Here is a 21766-nt window from a genome sequence, read left to right as displayed (position 1 = left end):
AGAAACATCTATTATAGAATATTATAAAAATACAATCTAAAAGAACAAAAGCACCTATCGTCCTATAATCTGTTAATAGTCCACCCAAATTTTTCTTTCATTGCTATACTTAATTGATACAAACTATCATATATATATTTTATATATTTTGTATCATAAATGTTTTCCCATGTCATTTAAGTATTCTGTAACATTTTGTTTACTAGCTGCATGGCTTTTAATTATCACTTTTTTAAAAGCAACTTTCTTGGAAGCTCTCTTTGGTTAGAGATAATCTCTAAGTAAACATATCTTTTTTAGCAAAGCAATTAAACAAATTTATATCATTTATTAAAAAGTTCTGCAAGTGGCTCTTCATCAGCTCATCATTTGCACCCTTCCAGTCATCCTCTCTTCTTGCAGGAGTTGAGGCTTCTATAATGAATGGTTGTCCTTTCTTCATTCATGTATTAGTCTCCATTTACCTCATTACTACTTGGAATAGCACCTATGCCTAGAATGTAATGACCATCACTGGAGCCCTATTTTTTCATGTCCATAAATATAGAGTTGCATTTTTAGGTGTTTATTTATAAATTAATAAGACTTAAAATTATGCATGGTGAAGATAAAATTTTAAAAGCTCTTATTATTTTATCTTATACATTCTATCTTAAACTCTCAGATAGCTAACAAAGAATTTTTGATACCTAGAAAACCTGATTACATTACCCCTCTACTTAAAACACCTCACGCAGTCCTGTTTCTTCTGGAACTAAAGCTAAAATTCTAAGTGGGGTCAGTAGTTCCTCCATTATCTGCCTCTCCCTCGCTTTCCAACTCCTCTTTCCAACCTTGTTTAGCCCAAAACGTCTCCATCCCTGTGGAGCCAGCTGAAGTAAACAGGCAGCACCTTCTTCTTGAAACGTCTTCTCTTTTCACTCGGCTGGTGTCTTCTTTTCCGTCAAGACTCAGCTCAAGCTGTTTCCCTAAGAAGCCATCCTTGGCCTCCCTATAGTGAGCCAGGTTCCCTGTCTCTGTGAGCTGCATCGCTGTGTTTTTACGCTCCCATGTGTTCCTTCTGCTATAAGCTCCTTCAGGACAGAAACGAAGGAAAGAACTTAGTCTGCGTGTACCTTTGTAAACAACATCTTCAGATACGTGGTTGTGTAGGTGGCCCTGCAGATGGCCCTCCTTGGGCTCTTTTTGAAACCTCCCGAGAATAAACCATGCATGTGTGAATCTCTTCTCTCTCCCTGCATATTGCAGAGCACATGTTTGCCAGAGCCCAGTGGCTTTGCTGCTGCTGTCCATAAGCTGGCCGGGGTAATATGTCCTGTGTTATATAGAGAGTCCTCAATTTTTTTCGTCTCTGCCTCTCAGGTCTGTGGCTAAAAGAGTCCATAGGTGACATTTGTTAGTGTCCCTCATTCATACATGAAGTCCCTGTCTATACCATGACTACCAGGTACCAGGAACAGTGATGAGCGTTGGAGCCACAAAGAAGTAACAATTCAACCATAGTTTGTCTTCAGATTTCTGAGATTTGCCTTTGACTGAGACCCTGGGAGCTATGGAATATAATGAAAAACATGATTCCTGCCCTTGAGATGCCTTCAACATAAATGGCAGTGGAGGTGCAAAAGGCTACTGTGCATATGGGCCACAGGGACATAGACATATTTTAGAGATACTAGTAATGTAGGTAATAATACTAACTAATATTTAATGCCTACCTCATAAGTTGTGAGGATTAAATAAGCTAATATAGGTAGAACTTGGAGAGTGCCTGGACATATCAAGTGTTTCATAAATGCTTGCTATTACTACTGTTTACTAATTATAGGCTAGATGCTGTCGTCAGCATTTTACATACATGAGCCTTATATACTTCTCATTCAGATCCTTACATTATCCTATGAAATTGTTGTATCGTTAGCATCTTCGTTTTATAAATAAAGAAGTTGAGGCTTAAAGACATAAGTAACTTAGCATCAGTTATCTAGAATTCAGATCCCTTCTGTCTCAATTTACTTCTCTTTCCACTACAGAGAGCTGCCTCAAATTTATCTAGCAGTTAGAGTCCCTTTGATTCTGCTACTCTAAAGTTAGCCCTAAAATGATTTTACTTTGTATTTATTGAAAGCACTAAGTGCCTCTTGGTTGTAGATAAATAGAGGGCAATGGTGTCAGTAAGAATAAAGAAAAATGGTATAACTTTTTCATTTTAATTTTTTACTCATTTAATTTTTTTTACATCATATGGCTCTAGTAAAGTTCACATAGAGTTCAGCGTTCAAGGGAATGGTTATGTTAAAATACTTTACTGAAGACTCCTCTAATTCAACATACAATTAATTTTAGATTTTGTATTGATAATTTTCCTCGGCAAAGATAAATTAACTCTTTAAATCAAAGCTATAGAAGTTGCATTTCGAATGCAGTGAATAATAATGCCTCTTTAATTCCAACAACCTCTAAAGAGTTCTCAATTTTCAAATCTATGCTTCCATGGGTGGGGAGTTCAGTTATTTTTAAACATAAATTACAAATCTATAACCAGCTATTGAAGAAAAAAATTTAAGTAACTTCATTATTGTCAGTGTTTTCTTAGTTACATTTTACTATTGGAAAAGTTCCCTTAAAGGTTAGTTTAAATGCAATTTTAAGTGTAAACCTTCATAATACTTTGAGGATCTCTGACAGGATTAATCATTCACGTCTTTGTTCCCTCCAAATTCTAATCCAATTGAAAACTTAACACAGGAGTCAAACAGAGACTGAGCTACTATCATTATCACCATTAAAATTGGAACAGGGCACATGGCTTAGATTGAAAGCTAAATCAGGCTTAGCTCTGACTTGACTTCATGCCCCTAGTTTTACATAGGAAGGAACCCAGCAACTCAACCCATCTCTTCAAGGGACAGGGTCTGTCACACTAGATTCTGGGAGACGAGAACATGGCACACTGCTTCCTGGTGGGGAGAGTCAAAGAGAGGCCTAGAGGCCCTCTTCCTAAGCTACATCAGATCACTTCATTGTTCCTCCATTTGAAGTGATGAGGGGGGCGTAAGGCATGGTTTGGAAGGTTGCAGAGTGGAAGAGAAGAGCAGAAGCTGTCTTCTAATATTTCTTAGGAACTCCCATTTTATGGTCTGAGGAAAGAACATGGATATGTGATAAGGGAGTTTCCTTTACATATTTATACGTTTCTAAATTCGTTAAAGATCTAATGAAAAAGCAAAGCATTATGTCATATGATAAAAATAGTCTAGTGGGACAGACAGAATTTTAAAAACCCATTACAATGAAGAGTATTAAAACCAATAAATGAAATGAAACAGAAGCACAGGATGTGATGAGAGAAGCGGTGAAGAGGCCCTCACTCATTTTAGGGGGATGGAAAGCTTGGGAAGGGCCCCCAGAAAGGGACCTATACTATCTGAATTGCCACCATAGAAGACCACCAGGGTAATAAAAACCACCTGGTCATGACGGTCGTTGGGGGAAGGGCGCTTATAGCATTTAGGGCTTAGGGAGGTCCAAAAGCATCTAAGAACAGTGACTGTTTAGAAAGAATCACATAGGTCAACAAACAGTTCAGTGTCAGAATGTGGTAAGAATGAAACTGGTGAGGCAGGTCAGAACCAGGTCACAAAGGTGCTGTACATTATGCTGAGAAGTTCACATTTTGTTGGAAATGGAGTGGAGTCATAGTTAGACTTAATGACGGTCGTGGCATGGTCACACCTTGGTATGGCCATAGCTGAGATTTCCTGATATCTACTTAGAGAACAGATTGTAGGACCATGGTCAGGGAGCAGGAGAAGCTTTAAAAGTTTATGGAAATCTAGATGAGAACAAATGAAGGGAGGGAAGGAGGGAGCTTTATGGGACACGATGCAGTGTGCATATGATGTTTAATTGAGTTGTACACTTGAAACCTGTATAGTTTTGCAAACTAAAGTCACCCCAGTACATTCAATAAAAATTTGAAGGAGAAAAAGAAATATTAAGATAGTATAAAATATGATCTAAGTAGAAAGGTATTTAGATAGATCTGGTAGATTATTGAGTATGGGGTTGTGGCAGGGAGGGCACACTGTTCACCAAGATATGTGATAGCTCTAACATAACAGTTAATATACTAGATCCTGTTGTTTTTTTATAAGTTTACTCTCTGTACTTTTCCTAAGTATATTACCAACATTTTGAGGGGTACAAAAAAACTAAGAAACTTTAATGGTAAGTTTTAATGAAACTTGCTAATTGAACAGTCTCTCTGGATCTGTTTTTGCAAATGTGAATGTGGATGAGTAGGAGAGAATAAAATAATGTTAATATTTAGTTTTAGTTTCAAAGTCCTAAAACTATATATTGACAGACAACAGTCTTTTAGCAGCTGGTAAAAAGCCTAACCAAGAGCAGTAATTTTTGTTTCAGCAGCAGCATTTATATTTACAGCATTTACATTACATACAACCCAATGATATTCCTATTTTTTCTAAGGTTACATTCTAAGGGCAATTGCTAAATATATACTTTGGGGATCTGTGTCTTTATAGTGACTGTGTGTGTGTATGTGTGTGGGTGTACTTATAAAATTTACCTTCAGCATATGTTTTAAAAACACATCAAAATATGTTTTATTCTAGTGATGGGAGCATCTGATTCATTTATATTCTTGTGCTTAGTCCCCTTTGAAGAGAAAAAATTACACAGAGCAAACACATACAGAAAACATTATCCAAAGTCATTGTACAATGTGGTGTTCACCAGATTTATTTGTCTGTCTGGCCACTCTTCCTTGCTCCTTCCACATCCCTGCGAGAGGATCTTCCTCTGACCTTCTTCATCTAGATGATGCAATTAAAGAAATGTGCACAGGTTCTTATGGGAAACATTTAGAAGCGAAGGTCACTCAGCCCAAGGAGCAGCAGGCCGAGGAAAGTTTTGCAGAAGACACAGTAAGATCTGAATGGGGTGGTCAAGGTAGAGAACACCATGTAATGAAGTGTTTGGGAGGTGGTAGCAGTCAATATGAACCTGCATTGAGACAGAGTTAAGTGATTTTTTCCAAGGTTAGTCGGTATGCTCTTTCTGTGCTTAATAGACTTATTATTTGAGAACATATAATACAGAATAACAGATTCCATCTCTTTCTGATTACTTGTTTGAGCAGAGAAGTAGGGACCTGGGAGTTGTTAGTGAACATTTTATTCCTGATAGCAAGGGGATAGGAAAAAGCCTGCCCAAAGCCAGTGGGAGAATGCAGCGCAGCTGTGCGGTGGATCCGAGGGTCTCCACTGCCTTATCTACCGTATGCCATGCCTGGCTTCAGGCCATTCCTAACGTTCAGCTGCATCCCCACCCTTGGGTTTCATAAGACACCAAATATTCTTAACACACACAATATAGCTCAATAAGTTTTCTGTTACTCCCAAATGAGAGTTCTTTGCAACACAGATATGTAACACAGGAAGTTTTCTTTGGCATTGTTGACTGGGCTGCCAGAAATGACAAAAACAAAAAATCAAAACAAAACACGTTTAATAATAATGTGGTACATCTTCTTTAAAGCTCTTTCCTACCTTTTTGCCATTTAAAAATACTTTCAACAAAGTACTGTAACTTTCAAGGTGTAGCATTTTCCAGAGAGAATGGGGAGCTAAGGTTTTGTGCCACAGATGCAGTCGGCATTTTTCGAAGAGGTAGGATTACCATCTCAGTAAAGTTACTATGAATCCAACTAGTTTAGCGAAGGCATAAACACTATATCAAAGTAAAATTTACAAGACCGAGAAAAATTTACAAGAGTGAGGGAAGAAAGAGCAGAAATATATCCCATGAAGTTTGTGGAAACTGGGCAACAACAGGTTCCCTTGCCTGGGGTGGATGTAGACAAGACAAACAGTGGGGAGAAATGTGAGCAGGTTAGGGAGGTAGGTGTTGTGGATCATCTCTCTCCAGTTGACATACTGTACGCTCAGTTTTTCTCAATTTTTGTTCCTAAAGTAGTGATGGATCCACTGAACCAACTACTTTCAATGGGGATTGAATGCCTGGGTAATTGAGATAATATCCAGTGATTAAAGTCACATGGATATACAACATCTTAACCCAGAATCATCGTTAGAGTGGTGAGAATTTCAGATGTCACAGAAAATTGATGAGTGGGGTTTATGGCATCTCATACTTTATGCCAGATGTGATGTGAGTTTCTTGAGCATAGAACAGAGATTATGGTTCGATATCTTTCAAACCCTAACAACTGGCTCAAGGTCGGCTCTTAATACTTGTCTGGTAAGTGGATAAGTGTGGATGCTTGCTTCTGCTTCCTGTGTAGAGAATACTGTGTCAGTCAGGTGCTTATTGGAAACAACAGAATTACATTCCCTTTGGGTTACTGAAAGTGTAGTGTGTAAGGTTGGAAAACCAATTCTGAGATGACAGAATCAGGAACAAAAAACAAAAATAACAAAGCAGGACTGGCCCTTTGAGAACATTATGCCACCAGCGTTGAGCATTACTCATTGCAGCTTACCCCTCAACACATCCGATAAAAGAAATTGGATGCCACTTCTACCACCATCTGTTCCTATTGCCCAGAGACATGTGCAAAGAGCATGGGGGCAGAGCAGATTTTTTAGCTAACATCTAAAGTCTGGAGCAGATTCATCTGATTGGAACAGCCAAAGACACACTCCCTAGGCATAAGAGAGGCTGTGAATATAAAAATCTACCACTTTTAGATTGTTGGGTGAGAGGTAGGCTATGCCTCCCACTAAGAATCCTAAAATGGAGGATTACCCAAATATAGAAAGGAGGTTTAATATAGGAGCAGCCAAAAAGAAAAGAAAAAGCCTACTTCAAGTATCCCCTGGAGATGGATTTCGGTTTATGTTTACAAGGTGTTGTCATGCATCAGCCCCAGTCCCGTTTCTGTAGCTAACACCTTATAAGTGGAGCCCTTCTTTACCAGCTCCTCTGCGCTTCCCACATTGCACAGTGATTATCCAGCGAGCCGTCCACCCCTGCTTCCCCTCCTCACCCCACTCTTCAACCACCACCACCAATATGACTCAAACATTTTTTTCAGGTTGCAAACATTGACAGACACATACAGAACTAATGTTTCTTTAAAGAGACACATCGGTGCTCAGAAACAAGGGATTTTTGACCATAATTTCGTTACAAAAGAAAATTATACTATTTTAAGTACCATATTTAAACAGGAGAGCAGTTCCACAGAGAAATGGGGAAGATGAAAAAGAATAATTGTTGGAAACATTTAAGAGGATCAATGATGAAAATTATCAGACAGACTGGATTTAAATCCCAGTTTCCATCACTTACAATGTGTTACTTAGGGTCATCTACTTAACTTCCTCTTGCCTTTGTTTCTTCATTATTACTTAGCTCTGATGATTGTTATGAGGATTAAATTAATATGTGTTTTTTACTTCTATGACATACTCTTTGAAAAAAAGATTGCTTGTAAAAGGTAGAGAGCAGAGTATTTAATATACTATTGTGTGTAAAGTGGAGTGGATACATTATATTCACTTTACCATGTGTGCAGAAATAAACTTGAAATGATACAAAAAACCTTTCACAATCATTGCTGCAAAAGTAAGGGGAGTAACTAGGCAGACGGGAGACAGAAATGAATGTATTTTCTTTGATTTTTAAATTTGAAACATGTATGTATATTAACTAATATTAAATTGTATATTAAATAAAAAAAGAAAATTAAAAATGTGTAGGAAGCATTAAAATATGTAGAAAATGGAAACAATAACTAAGAAAATTATGAAAAGGAAGAGTATGAGAAAATTAGTCTAACAGATATTTGAATAAAACACTGAAAATTAAAATGGTGTGATATGGGTACTACAACTGAGAAACATATCATAGAAAAAATAAGTCTTCAAGAAATAGATACAAATCCATATGAGGATTAAGTATATGTTAAAGGTGGTATCTAAAATCAACTGAAGAAAAGACAGACTATTTAGTAGGTGGTATTAAGACAACTGAGAAGATATCTGAAAAAAAAAATGTTGGCCAATATCACAATGATCATTAGGATATATTTAAAATAAGTAAAATACTTAAATATAAGAAAAAAATTATAAAAGTGCTAGGAGAAAAAAATGAGGGCATACATTTCTTTGAGGTGAAAAGAACTTTTGGACTTTGACTCATATTCCAAAGAGCATAAAGGAAATGATTGTTAAACCGAAGAGACAGAGACAGACAGAAAGCTGTAGACACAGAGAGAGAAAGAGAGAGAGAAAGAGAAAAGAGAATTGAAATCATTGCATTGACAAAATTCCCCAAATTTAACAGTGCTGTGATGCAGGAACTATGGTAGACTAGGCACTTATATATAGCTATTGAGAGTATCTAAGTTTGCATAATTCTTTTGGTTGGCAAATTAATAAGATATATTAAAATTAAAGAAAAATATATTTAAATTATATATTCTTTGACCTAGTACTTCCACTTCTGAGTATTTATGCTAGATTTATGTTTTTCTCTGTATGGAACTGCAAATGTACAAGGCAATTTACTCGAGCAGTGTTTATATCAGTTTGAACTACACGAAGTGGACATTTTATGTGAATCAAAAGTGGCTGAATGTTGGCAGATTTATATGGCTCAGCTGTAATAGAAAATGACTGAAGCGCATGCTCACTGGTAGAATATGGTTCAATAAGTTATGCTGCATGAAGGCAAAGTAATAATATGAAAATAATGAAAATAATCTGTTCTTACCCCTTTGAAAAGATTTGCAAATGTATGTTGTTATTTGGGAAAAAAAATCACATTTTTAACGTGTACTATATACAGTGTTTTCTGCAAAAATTAGGCCAATTAATAGTATATGTTATATTTACATGCATAAGGATAAAAAAAACCCTTAAAATTTATAATAATGGTTCGCTTTTGGGAGGAAATGACTCAGAGCTTCTGTATATGGACATAGCATTTGGAGGTGAGATTCACAGGAAATTAGGAAATGCATGGCCCCCATGGGAGAGGGCAACTTTGCGGATAGGGCCCATGGGTGCGTGTGAGAAGGAATTTGCATTGCATACATGTTAATATGTTTTTATATTTGAATTATTGCTCTGTGGATAAAGAGTCCAAGAGAGTTACACTATGTGGACTGCTATATACATATAAAATAGTATCTTACACATCCAAAGGGTCAGTGGGTAGAGAGTAGGGTAAGTATGTCACATAACAGGCCATGATACACTCAGACTGGGACAGATATTCTGCTTGTGCATCCACTACCACTCTACCACTGCCAGTAGCAATATCAACACAAGAGTAGCTTGTATTTATTAAGTCCTATTTGTTAGATTCAGTATGACACATCTTACTTGTTACAAAATTTTCGCTGTATAGTTGTCCGGTATTGGGCAACCAATCAAAGTGGCAGACCTGGGATCTGAAGAGGTTTTCTTGACCCCAAAGCTTTACCAGTATTTCACTTAGTTTCAGACTTTACTGGGCATTAAACTATGTCAGAAGTGTAGATTCCTGACCTTGTCCCAGAGATTCTGGTTTGCTGGCCCTGAGTTACTTGCATTGTACCATCTTTTCTAGTGGTTCAGATGCTGCTGGCCAGTAGTTACTACAAGTAAAGCTATTTTCAACTGCCTCCACATCCTTGGCAAAGAATCTGCAACTGACTACAATGGCAAGCTTCTGTATTTGTAGGAAAGATGGCCACCAAGGTGGGGTCTCCAGGGTTAGCCTCTCATGTGACCTCAGGTGACGGTGTAGTGAAAGAGAAGGGATAGGAGAATGGGGCTTCTTTGGTGAAATGGAGACAGAGAGGTTAGAAACTATCTGTATAACCTGTGTTTTAAACTTATCCTTGTAGATTAGAATTCATGTCTGTAATAGGGCCTTAGTATCTGTAGTGCTGAAAGGGCTCAGAATGATTCTGATAATTAGCCAGGTTTGGAAACAACTGGGCTAAATTCTTTCAAACATTTTCTCTCTGCTCTTGTTAATATGATTAAATAATTTCAGAGCTACTCAAAAAATCAATGGTGAATCTTATGCAATTGTATCTTGTCTTATTAAGACAGTATTTTTTTGGCCTGGCTGGTGTGGCTCAGTGGTCAGAACATCAGCCTGAAGGGTCAGAGGTTCAGTTCTCAGTCAAGGTCCCTTACCTGGGTTTCACATTCCATCTCAAGCCCTGGTTGGGAGGCAGCCAATTGATATGAGTCTCACATAGGTGTCTCTCTCTCTTTCTCTTTCTCTCTTTCTCTCCCCACCCTCCCTTCTAGTCTCTCTAAAAATCAATGGAAAAATATCCTTGAGGGAGGATTAACAAACACAAACAAACAAAAAAGATAGTATGCCCTTCATATTTTTAACAATTAATTTTTTGAATGTGTGTTTGTACAAGGCACAGAGCAAGGTGCATGGATGGATGCAAATATGGATCGGGCGTATGGAAGATGAGGTTGTCCACAAATAAAGTGTATTACAAAGTAAAAAGTCTGCTGAGAGTCAAGGTGCATGGGGAGTGCTATGAGAAACTGAGAGGAGGAAAAGAAACAGAATTTTCAATGGGGGGATTTGGGAACACAGAAGAAATGATATTGGAGTAGGCCTTGAAGGATGGATATGCTTTTAATGAGCCAGTATGGCATGGAAAGTCACACCAGGCACAAAAAGCACCATGAGCCCATATAGGGCATATATTTAGATATGACTAAAACTTGATTTTGAATATCAGTAATAAACATGGATATTTATATATAATATAATTAAATGATATATTTCTACCCTAATCAACTTAACATTAATAAACACTAGATCAGATTCAAAGAATTGAGAAAAGAAAGACTAAAACAAATTCCTATATAGACACAGGTGATAGTCTAGTAACTACAATACAATGTAGGAAGTGCTTTAGAAGTATTTGTCAACTACAACGAGACTATTTTCAGAACTGTATTCTTTGTAACATAGGAAATTGTTCATAGATGCTAAGGGACAAAAGTTAGAGTTGCTTAGTTTCCCTTTCTGATAGTTCATTATTGGTGCATAAACATTTCTGGATGTTTATTTTGTATCCTGCTACTATGCTAAATTTATTTACCAGCTCCAGTAGTTTTTGAGTGGGATCTTTAGGGTTCTCTATATACAGTATCATGTCATCTCCAAATAATGACAGTTTTATTTCTTCCTAAGAAAACAATCCCATTTACAATTGCATCAAAAAATAAATAAATAAAAAATAAAATACCTAGGAATAAGTTTAACCAAGGAGATAAAAGACCTGTACTCATAAAATTATAAGACACTAAAGAAAGAAACTGAAGAAAATACACATACGTGGAAGCATATACCTTGTTCATGGATAGGAAGAATTAACAAATGTCCATACTACCCAGAGCAATCTATAGATTCAATGCAATTGCTATAAAAATACTCATGACAACACACACTCAAAGGTGAAGGCAATTTGAAGTCAGAATTTGGAGTGATGCCATCATATACCAAGGGATGTCAGGAAGCCATCACAATTGGAACAGGCAAGAAACAGATTCTCCCCTAGAGACTCCAAGGGGAGCACAACCCTGATGACACCTTGATTGCAGCTCATTGAAACTTACTTTGAACTTTAGAAGTGAGAAAGAATGAATTTCTGTTGTTTTAAACCAAAAAAAACACAAAAAATACCCATGACATATTTCACAGAACTAGAATAAATAATCCAAAAATGTATATGGAAGACAGAAGGCCCTATATAGCCACAGCAGTCTTGAAAACGAAGAACAAAGTTGAGGATATCACACTCCCTGATATCAAACTATAACTACAAAGCCATAGTAGTCAAACAACATGGTAATGGCATAAAAACAGACATATAGATCAATGGAACAGAATAGAGAGCCCAGAAATAAACCCACACCTAAATGGTCAATTAATAGTTGACAAAGGACACGAGAAAATACAATGGGGTAAAGACAGTCTATTCAATAAAGGATGTTGGCTAAATTTGATGGATACTTGCAAAAAAATGAAACTAGACCACATCCCTATACCATATAGAAGAGTGAACTTGAATTGGATTCTTAAAGACTTAAATGTAAGTCTCAATATCATAAAAATCCTAGAAGAAAACATAGGCAGTAAAATCACGAACATTTCTCATAGCAATATTTTTTCTGATGTATCTCCTTGGGCAAGGGAAACGAGAAAAAATAAATAGGACTACATCAAACTAAAAGTTGTTGCACAGCAAAGGAAACCATCAACAAAGTGAAAAGACAACCCACTGAAAGTGAGAACATATTTGCCAATGCTACATCTGATAAGGGTTTAATATACAAAATTTGTCAAGAACTCAACACCAAAAAACAATCCAATTAAAAAGTGGTCAAAGGATCTAAATACACACTTCTCCAAAGAGGACATATAAACATATGAAAAAATGCTCAATGTCACTAATCATCAGAGAGATGCAAATTAAAACCACAATGAGATGTCACCTCACACCTGTCAGAATGGCTCCATCAACAAGTCAACAAACAGCAGGTACTGGTGAGGGTGTGGAGAAAAGGGAACCCTGTACACTGCTGGTGGGAATGCAGACTGGTGCAGGCACTCTGGAAAACAGTATGGAGTTTCCTCAAAGAATTAAAAATGGGACTGCTTTGTGACCCAGAGATTCCACGTCTGGGATTATGTCCGAAGGAACCTGAAACACAGATTTGAAAGAATATACCCATGTTCATTGCAGCATTATTTACAGTAGCCAAGATTTGGAAGCATCACAAAGTGCCCATCAGTAGATGAGTGGATAAAAAAGCTGCAGGACATTTACAAAATGGAATACTACTCATCCTTAAAAAAAAAAGGAAATCTTACCTTTTGCAACAGCATGGATGAACCTGGAGAGCATTATGCTAAGTGAGATAAGTCAGTCAGAGGAAGACAAATATGAAATGATTTCACTTACATGTGGAGTCTAATAAACAAAATAGAAATAGACTCATAGATACAGAGAACAGACTGACAGCTGTCAGAGGGAAGGAGGTTTGGGGGGCTGGGTGAAGTAGGTGAAGGGTTTAAGCAAAAAAAATAAACTCATAGACAAGAGTATGGTGATTACCAGAGGGAAAGGGGGTGGAGGCAGGTAGAAGATGGTAAAGGGGGGATAAATGGTGGTGGAAGGAGACTTGACTTTGAGTGGTAAACACACAATACACTATACAGGTGATGTACAGTATTATAGAATTGTACACTTGAAACCTACATAATTTTCTAACCAATGTAACCCCAACAAATTCAATAAAGATATTTTTAAAAAGAAAAAAATGTATTGGAGTTGCTTGTTCAAACAAATTCAATTAGTTATTATTAATGTGGGGCTTTCTAGAGCCATTAATATATCATTCAGCATTTCTTCAATTTCTTTGTCCATGATGTCCTTATTTACTTGTTTCTCATTATTTTTATTTCTTTTATACAGTACCTATTAACTTCTTGAAAGTTAATGTTCTCCTCGACACAGTTTAGGAAACAATATGCTGGAAAACAAATTAGTCAGTCAACTTTTTTCCTGGAGTAAGGAAAGTTATTTCATGGAAAGTTAAAGATAAATAAAGTTATAAATATTCATTTGAATGATAGTATATAATTTTCATTTATTCTTAAATTGCATGTTACTTAATATTTTATATTATATTTATTAAATAGAAATTAGACTGATTCCTGTAGAATATCCTTTCTTTACATTAGGGCTGCTTCTCAGGATGAGAAAAAAAAGTTCTTAATTATAGTAGTGCATCTAGTTCCTACTATAAAAATGTGAATATTCATTTCACCAAAAAATAATATTCAAGAGAACTTACATGCATATATGTATAACCCTTGGATACAGACAATGGTGTGGTGAAGTCCGGGGACGGGGGTGGGGGTGGCAGGTGTGGGGTAGAGGGGATCAAAAGGGGACATCTCTAATACTTTCAACATCAAAGATAAATTTTTAAAAAAGAATTCTGGCATTTCTTATATTTATTTTGAGCCTCTTCTGTTTAGATGAGTAACCTCAATACTTCTAGGCTACCAAGTTAAAGGAAGACTATATTGGATGTATTATTTTAAATTTTTTATTAGATTATCCTTTTATTATTAATTAAATGGTAGTGCCAATACTGTATTTTCAAATACAAGCAAAAGTTTATTCAGAAAGTCAGAGAGGTAGAAAAAGTGAGCCCTAGAAGAAATGGGTTGAGGAAACAAGTTACAGAGGCAAGAAGATGGGCCTTGGAACTTAGGAGAAAGAGAGAAAGGCAAAGGTAACACCCCTGGGGGGAGAGAGAGGAGGGGAAAGATGAGGGGACTGGAAAGGCATGGGTGTGTCCCTGCGCCCCAGAGGGAGAGAGCGCCAGTTTTGTTTTGTTTTATAAGTTTAAAGGCCTGACATTCAGGGTGCTCCATGATATGGTCTCAGCTTTTCTTTTCAGCTGTGACCTCTGCAAGAACATGAATGTGGACCTGAACCTTCCCCTGCATAAACCTGCTCCCAACCATCTGGCTATTTAAGTGTGTCCCTGCAATAGTCTGGAATATATGTAAAATTTGTTTATAGCATATCATTTTTCTGGAATGTCCTTCCTCATTCAACCAGTGTCAGACCAATTCTTGTCATTTTTTTTTTCTAGAAAGTCTTCCTATTTTTACTCTGGGAATCATGATAATAATTTATCAATATTCTAATTTAATCAAGGATGGAGTCTGTTTATTAATGTGTTTGTGTACCCCACAATATCTAGTTCACATCTCTATTTGTTCAATATTAAATAGATATTTATTGACTAGCTGCTATAAGCCAGGCACTGCAAAGAGCCAAACAAATAGCTTCTGGTTGAACAACTGTAGTTGCTTCCCTTTTAAGTGCTGACATGAGCCCATTTGACAGAGTACAGAGCTTTAGTATTCAAGGTGAGATACTACCTAAGCTTCTATGGCTAATTTCATGCTTTTCTGTTTGTTTGTTTCTTGCACGGCTTACATTACTTTCCAGTGTCACTGTTTAAGAAAAGAACAATTTTTCTTTCCTTTGAAAATGATGAAACCTTAGTATTTAAAGCCTCTCTGTGCAAGCTGTTGGTATGAAATATCACAACATCGCATCTGATAGTTCAATTTAAATATTAATGAAAACCTTAAACTTCATCTGGAATAGTTCATTTGGAATTTCAGCTCATGTTCACATCCTCATGCAAAAAGGAGAGCGAAGTAAGGGGGAGGCTGTGTATTTAAAAGGATTTGTGAGTAAGAGTCCCCAGCAGATGAACTGTTTGCAGACAAAGCAGCACAGATGTTACTTGTCTGTCACAAGGAATGTCAGCCTGTAACGAGGCTCGCTTGACTCGGGTGTGTGTCTGTGTGTATAAATTGTGTATGACAAAGCTAACTCACTGCAAAATCCAGTAGCAAGTGCCAGCCAATCTGCCATGTACACGCCGCGTTCTGGAGGAGAGCACCCGGGGGAGAGAAAGCAAGAAAACAACGCTCCCGTCAGGGAAGTCCAGTTTAAGACGGGTAAAATTAGTGTGGCTTTAAGACTATCTGACATCTGTGAATCTATTTCCTGATTAATAAATGGCATTAAAGTTTAGTTACGTGACATAAGATAGTAAACATTTACAAAGTATGGTTTTGTATAATATGTAAGAAAAATCTTAGGTAAATGGCCATTTGGAGAACATATTTCTGTGTCCCTGTGAATTCAGCCACAGGAACAGCCTGCTGCTTTTCAATCTTTTTATGGATACCCCCAAGAAAATATTCTTGAATTTGGCTCATTGTGTTGTATGAACAGTGATTGATCTTGTCAGGCGAAAGTCAACCACACTTAGCTCCTTGCAAAGCAAACAGCACAGCCAATATCTTAGTCAAGTCCTCTGCGCTGCTGCTTCAGCTGTCAAAGTCGCTGGTGCAATGCAGCATTCAAGGTAATTTCCATTTAGTGGTGAAAGCTGTATTCTTCAATTCCTCGGCTTCTTTGTCTTTTTACTTGCCCCCTATCCATCTAATACTATCCCCGTGTCATTGGCACCCTTACGTTTGCCTCAGCTCGCTGAGTCCCCACCTGTGTGACATGCCTGGCACCCCGCGCCGCGGATGCGCATCCACCCAGGGCTTTGTTGTGCGGTGACATTCCAGAGCAGGGCTCAGCCGGGCTCCCGCCTGTGCTGGGAACTCTCCTCTCAGGCAATTATTCAGTTTGATTACACACGATGATAAGCTATTAAGAGGCACTCATGCGTAGACCTTTATTTACCAATAGTGGAAATCTCTGTGTTTGCTTCCACGGGCTAAGAAACTAATTGTGCTGAAGTAAACAAAAAGGGAAGGGCAGTCACCTGTGGTGGAACCAGTGCTGCAAGGTTGAGGGTGAAAGTCTCCCAAATAAAAAGGGTGGCAGCAGCCCTAGCTGGTGTGGCTCAGTTGGTTGGAGTGTCGTCCTGTAAACCAAAAGGTGGTGCGTTTGATCCCTGGCCAGGACCCTGCCGAGGGCAGCTGATGTATGTATGTTTCTCTCTCTCTCTCCCTCCTCTCTCTAAAATCAGATTTTTAAAAATGGTCTCAACAGACCCATTGGATCCATTTTCCAAACCAACATGTATGTAGAGCAGCTGGAAAAGAAGTATATGTAGTGGGTATGACCCTATAAGTTAGTTTTTAGGACCCCCATTCCTGTTTCTAATCATTTAGGTGAACACTGTCTTAGGCCGCGAGGGGATGATCTTACACTCATATCCCATCCGCGGAAAGCAGATTAGGGCTTTGAAGAAATGCGTGCTCAGAGAAAGTTCTCTGTGACAAAGACCAACAACAGCTATGGAAAATTCCATGTTTCTTTTTGTAACCTGTAAACTGCTGCTTTATTAATCTGGGTGCAGTTATATTTTCTCTGTGAATATTCACAGCAAATATGCTTCGCATAGTTATTCCTATTATTACCCTGATGTATCTCTAAGAAGTGCCTAACGGCAGACTTCCTTGTTGCGTGCATATAGGTACCGGTTGCTTGTGAGTCTCTCTCCACTGTTAGATCTAAACAAGCAGTTTTAAAGCAGAATAGGTTCTTTTATCTGAAAATAAAGCTATCTGTAACAAGGCACCCTTAATTCCCTCAAATTCAGTCCCCATAAATAATCACAAACATCCAGGCAACAGACTCCACCTTGTCCCTAACGCCCCTTTTCCCCTTTTCACAATCCCATTGCCAGCTACCCTCAGCACAGGCATTTTGGAGCCTGCAGGAAGAAAGAGGAAATTAATTTGTTTATCAGGGAGTGTTAGGAAGCAAATGGCTCTCCTTTGAGGGCTCCTTTCCTTCTTTTTCAGGCACTGAGTTTAGGGCCCTTCCTCCTCTGTCTCCCACTTGTTAATGCACCAGCGCCTCCCAGGGCTGCATCGGCAGAGACCTGGAGGTCCTGTTTTGAATTAATTTACTCCCAGCCACAGCCAGGAAAATAATTTCTAGCAGTATACAGTGGTGCCTTGGGTTTCGAATGTAATCCCTTCTGGCGGACCGTTCCAGTTCCGAAAGGTTCGAAAACCGAGGGATTATGTCCACATGGGAAGTTGGTTCGATAACATGCACAGGTAAGGATAACTGTAGGGATGACAGGACTAGCATATTTTTTGTACACTCCAACAATTGTGCATAGGTACTAAGCTAGCATGTCTGTTTTCTTTTATGCAAATGTTTTCCAGTAATTCATCTCAGAAAGTCAGCAAGTGAGATAAATATTTTAAATATAAATATGACTAACTCTTAGAAGCACAGTTCACTCTCTGGAAAAAAAAATCTAAACACACTATCTTCTCTAAGTAAAGACTAAAGACGTCAAATCTCAACTATTTTGGGGTGGATATGAAAAGATAAGATATCTAATTAGTATGCACAGGATGTTTGCAGTACCTATGTAATGTTTTTATTCTGAATCGTCCAACTCCACAAGCATATACCCAGACTATCTAAACTGTTCTCAGAGAATTATGGTTAAGTTGCTATTATTTTGGAAATACAGACATTATGAATTAGAAAGTCATTTCTGGAAACCTGTAACACATTAATATATGAGTAATGCAAAATTTAATACTTGGAAATCTTTTTGGGAACTTGTGAAATAACCAAAATGACTCTTATGTGTTCAATTTCTATGCAGATACAGCAATATTACCACTTCTTTTTAGCCCTTCTAAACCAAGGTAAAGGGGATATCTCATGTCCAAATCCTCCCTGTTCCAATCTGGTTGTGGTGTCACATGGTCATAAACAGTATTCACAAGGGCTAGAATTTCTGTTTTCTAAATGTTTTATTTTTTTTCATTAGAAATGATTCCAAATTCATCTTTAAATGTTTTTTAAATTAAAATGAATATAGCTTTAAAATGAAATTAACAACTTTATTGAAATGTTACAAAAAAAATTATGTTTACAAATTCTATATTAAATAACATTCCCAGAAACAAATCAATCCAGATACTCTCCAGGTATTTTAAGAAAGATGCTAATATTCAGAGACATAAATCTACGTATATAAACATAAAAAGTGCTTTTTATGAGAACTCATTGAGAATTCCAATTTCTTCCATTTCTGACCAAGAAAATATTCTTCTAAGTTTTATTTCAAATAGAAGTTTCCCTTGATGTTGGCATTTAATAAAGACTATCATCCCTCAATCTAATAGGACATTGACTCATACTTTCTAAGCCTGAAACACAGACGATCTTTCCATATTCTAAAGAGTTCATAGTATACTGGACATCTTAAATTGATTGGCTTTCCAAGTTATTACATTTTTCAAGATGTGTAATCAGAGGGAACATTTTCTTATGGTGTGTGTGTGTAGATCATTCCAGCAGTGAAGCTATAAATCAATTAACCCCAGAAGATACTAAGTTCAACAATGTCAAAAAGCCATTGGTAATGGCATTGGTATCAACCTATTTATTACAATGACCAATATATTAATGCTCTTCTATGGTGAAAACACTTACCACAGTGATAAATAGGATCATTATCAGTTATAAAAATGCAGAAAAAAAATTTGGAAGTTATTAATTTGGAAGTTATTATCTCCAGTTTGTCCTTTGGTATTTTCTGCTATAACAATTTTCATGCATTAAAATAAGATTCAATCATATCCTGTAAAGACTGCCTGTCTTTTTCCATGCAGTTTCTTCCTTTTCTAATACAGTTACAGTTTATTACAGCTAGTGGTTACAGATTGAAATCAACAATGGGAAAAGCTTGTGCACTTGACTAAATCTACTTGTCCTGCAAGAAGACCCAGCTCTTTGTGGCTGTTGTATAAAGCCATTATCCCTCTGTGCCAATTAGCTCTCTTCATTGTAAGTGTTCCCAAAGACCTTTGTTCCCAGTTCTGGTAATGCCCTGACTCCGTTGTGCAAGAATCATCTTACGTCTAGCCTGTGTTCCTGACTGGAATATGTGCTTTGTGAGGGCAGGGGGCAGAGACTCAAACCGAATCTGACATATAATAAAATGCTCCAGAGAGATACAGACAAAGTGGTAGGGAAGTTTTTATTTAAATATGCACAACACTAATAATATATTACTATACTTCTCATTGCTTTCAAGCTCTTCTTTTGAAGGTGTGGTGTCTCCCTTGGGGGTACTGGAATAAATTGCAAACATCTGCAGGGCAGGGAACTTGCCTTACTTGTGTCTTCTCAGGGCCCTCAAATACAAGTGCTCCCTGTAATGAGCAGTCAGTGAGTATTGTAATGAGTAACTCGTCTTTAAAGCAGGTAAGGTCTCAATTGAAAATATCTTAGGCTTGTCAATTATAAGTGTTATAATAAAGATACTCTCCATAAGTTAATGCACTGTCCAGTATTAGAAAAGTATTAAACATTATTAAAAAAAAAAGTGCCTTTGTTATAGATAATCCACAATTAAAGCAAAGCAAATAGATATATTAACATAAGCATTGACTCTTTATTGTCTTTAAGACATTTACTTATTCATTGATGTGTCCATTCATTTATGTCTCATTCATTCAGTGATTATTTATGATTCATAGGCGACCTATTGTGTGTACACAGGGCTAGTTTTCATATGGTTTGCAGTGTGATGATGAAGACAAACGTTAAGGAGATAATTACACAAATAATACAAATACATCTGTAAAAACTGCTGATTGCTATTAGAGAAAGTGTAAGGGAGACTTACACTTCTCAGGGATGGGGGTGGATTGGAAGAAAGGGGTAGATCAAAGAAGAAGTCCCTGAGGAAATGCCATTTAAACAGGAGTCCAGAAGTAGGATGGGAAATTGTCAGTGAAAGGGCTGAAGGGAAAGAAGAGAGGAGAGGTGGGCTTGTAAGGTACAAGGGATGATAAGGTGAGGCTCTAATGCGTCACGGTGCATGTCACACTAGTGGGATGTGACAAGGGAAAAGTCAAGATATATAAATTGAGAATTAGATAGGAATCAAAGGAAAATATATAGCATTCAGGAAGTTGTCCTTTAAAATCAACATTTATAAAAATCAGCATTTATAAAATCAACATTTATGTTTTAGTATTTTGAAAATATTTTAGGCAAATATATAGAAATTTGTAGTTTTCAATGCTAAATTAACTTTATTTTTTATTTTGGTAATCTATATTTTATTTACATGGATTGCCAATAACTTATTTTTAAGGGATTTGAAATTGGAAAACCCAGGAGCTGGTTTTGGAAGTTTGTGACTAAATAGGTTTGGCTCTTACAAATGGGAAGGTGAGGGTGGGAGTGATGAAAGTGTAAAGAGGTGGAGCCAGGCCTATATAGTGTCTACCCCCAGGCCACTCTATTTCCCAGGCAAAATTGTCTAAGATTTTCTGTTACCGAAAAAAAAAAAAAGATATCTCCACAAGCTCTCAGCAAGCAGTGGTGAGAAATTGACCCTACAAGAAAGACTGTACAGGAGGGTTCACACAATAGGAGCTCTCGGTGTAAATTCCCGTCTCTAGCTTCTCTATATAAACCAAATAGGTGACAAGCCGCTGTTTTTTGCTAGAGTGTAATGCACAGCCTTTGTGTACCAACAGAGCCCAAAGCAAGTTATATCACTGTGGCAACCGTAACTCCAATCTGGAGCCAGAAAGTGGACATTTTATTATGACATGCAGGATTTTATTGAGGTGGTAGTTTCACACGCTCGCAGGGGCCTGGTCGCAGAGGCGGGGCAGGGGTAAGAAGGCGCCATGTGCTGTTTATCGTGCTGTGTGTCGGCTGGTCGGCACCGTCTCTGTGCTGCTCATTCCCTCTACTCTGTGCTGCCGTTGTTCAAAGATGGGTACCTGTCAGGAAAGCATGGCTTTCACATTGTGGGGAAGAGGCTGGTTACTGACGAATGTTTTGCATTGTCGTGACTTTCTATATTATCCCGAATTGATTGTAGGAGGCTTTGGACAGATTGCTAGGCATTCTCATGCGTTTCCTTTTTAATGTTATTCTTGGAACACTTCAGGTGAGAAATATCAGTTTTTGTCTGTTCATGTTTGTCTACTGATTTGCCTGTAAATAACACACTATAGGAGACTTATAATAGCTAAAAGCTAACCATGGCATGGCCCTATGCTATATTAATGCATTTGCTCTGTTTGATGGATTAATGTAGAGATGATCAATTTATTTGTAAGTGATAAGTTAGTTACTAGGAATCTCACGGAAAGGGATTAAAGAATTAAGAGCCATACTGCT

Source organism: Miniopterus schreibersii, assembly GCF_964146895.1.
Source record: "Miniopterus schreibersii genome assembly, chromosome: 1".
In the NCBI taxonomy this organism is placed as follows: domain Eukaryota; kingdom Metazoa; phylum Chordata; class Mammalia; order Chiroptera; family Miniopteridae; genus Miniopterus; species Miniopterus schreibersii.
Note: the sequence above shows the minus strand (reverse complement) of the source record.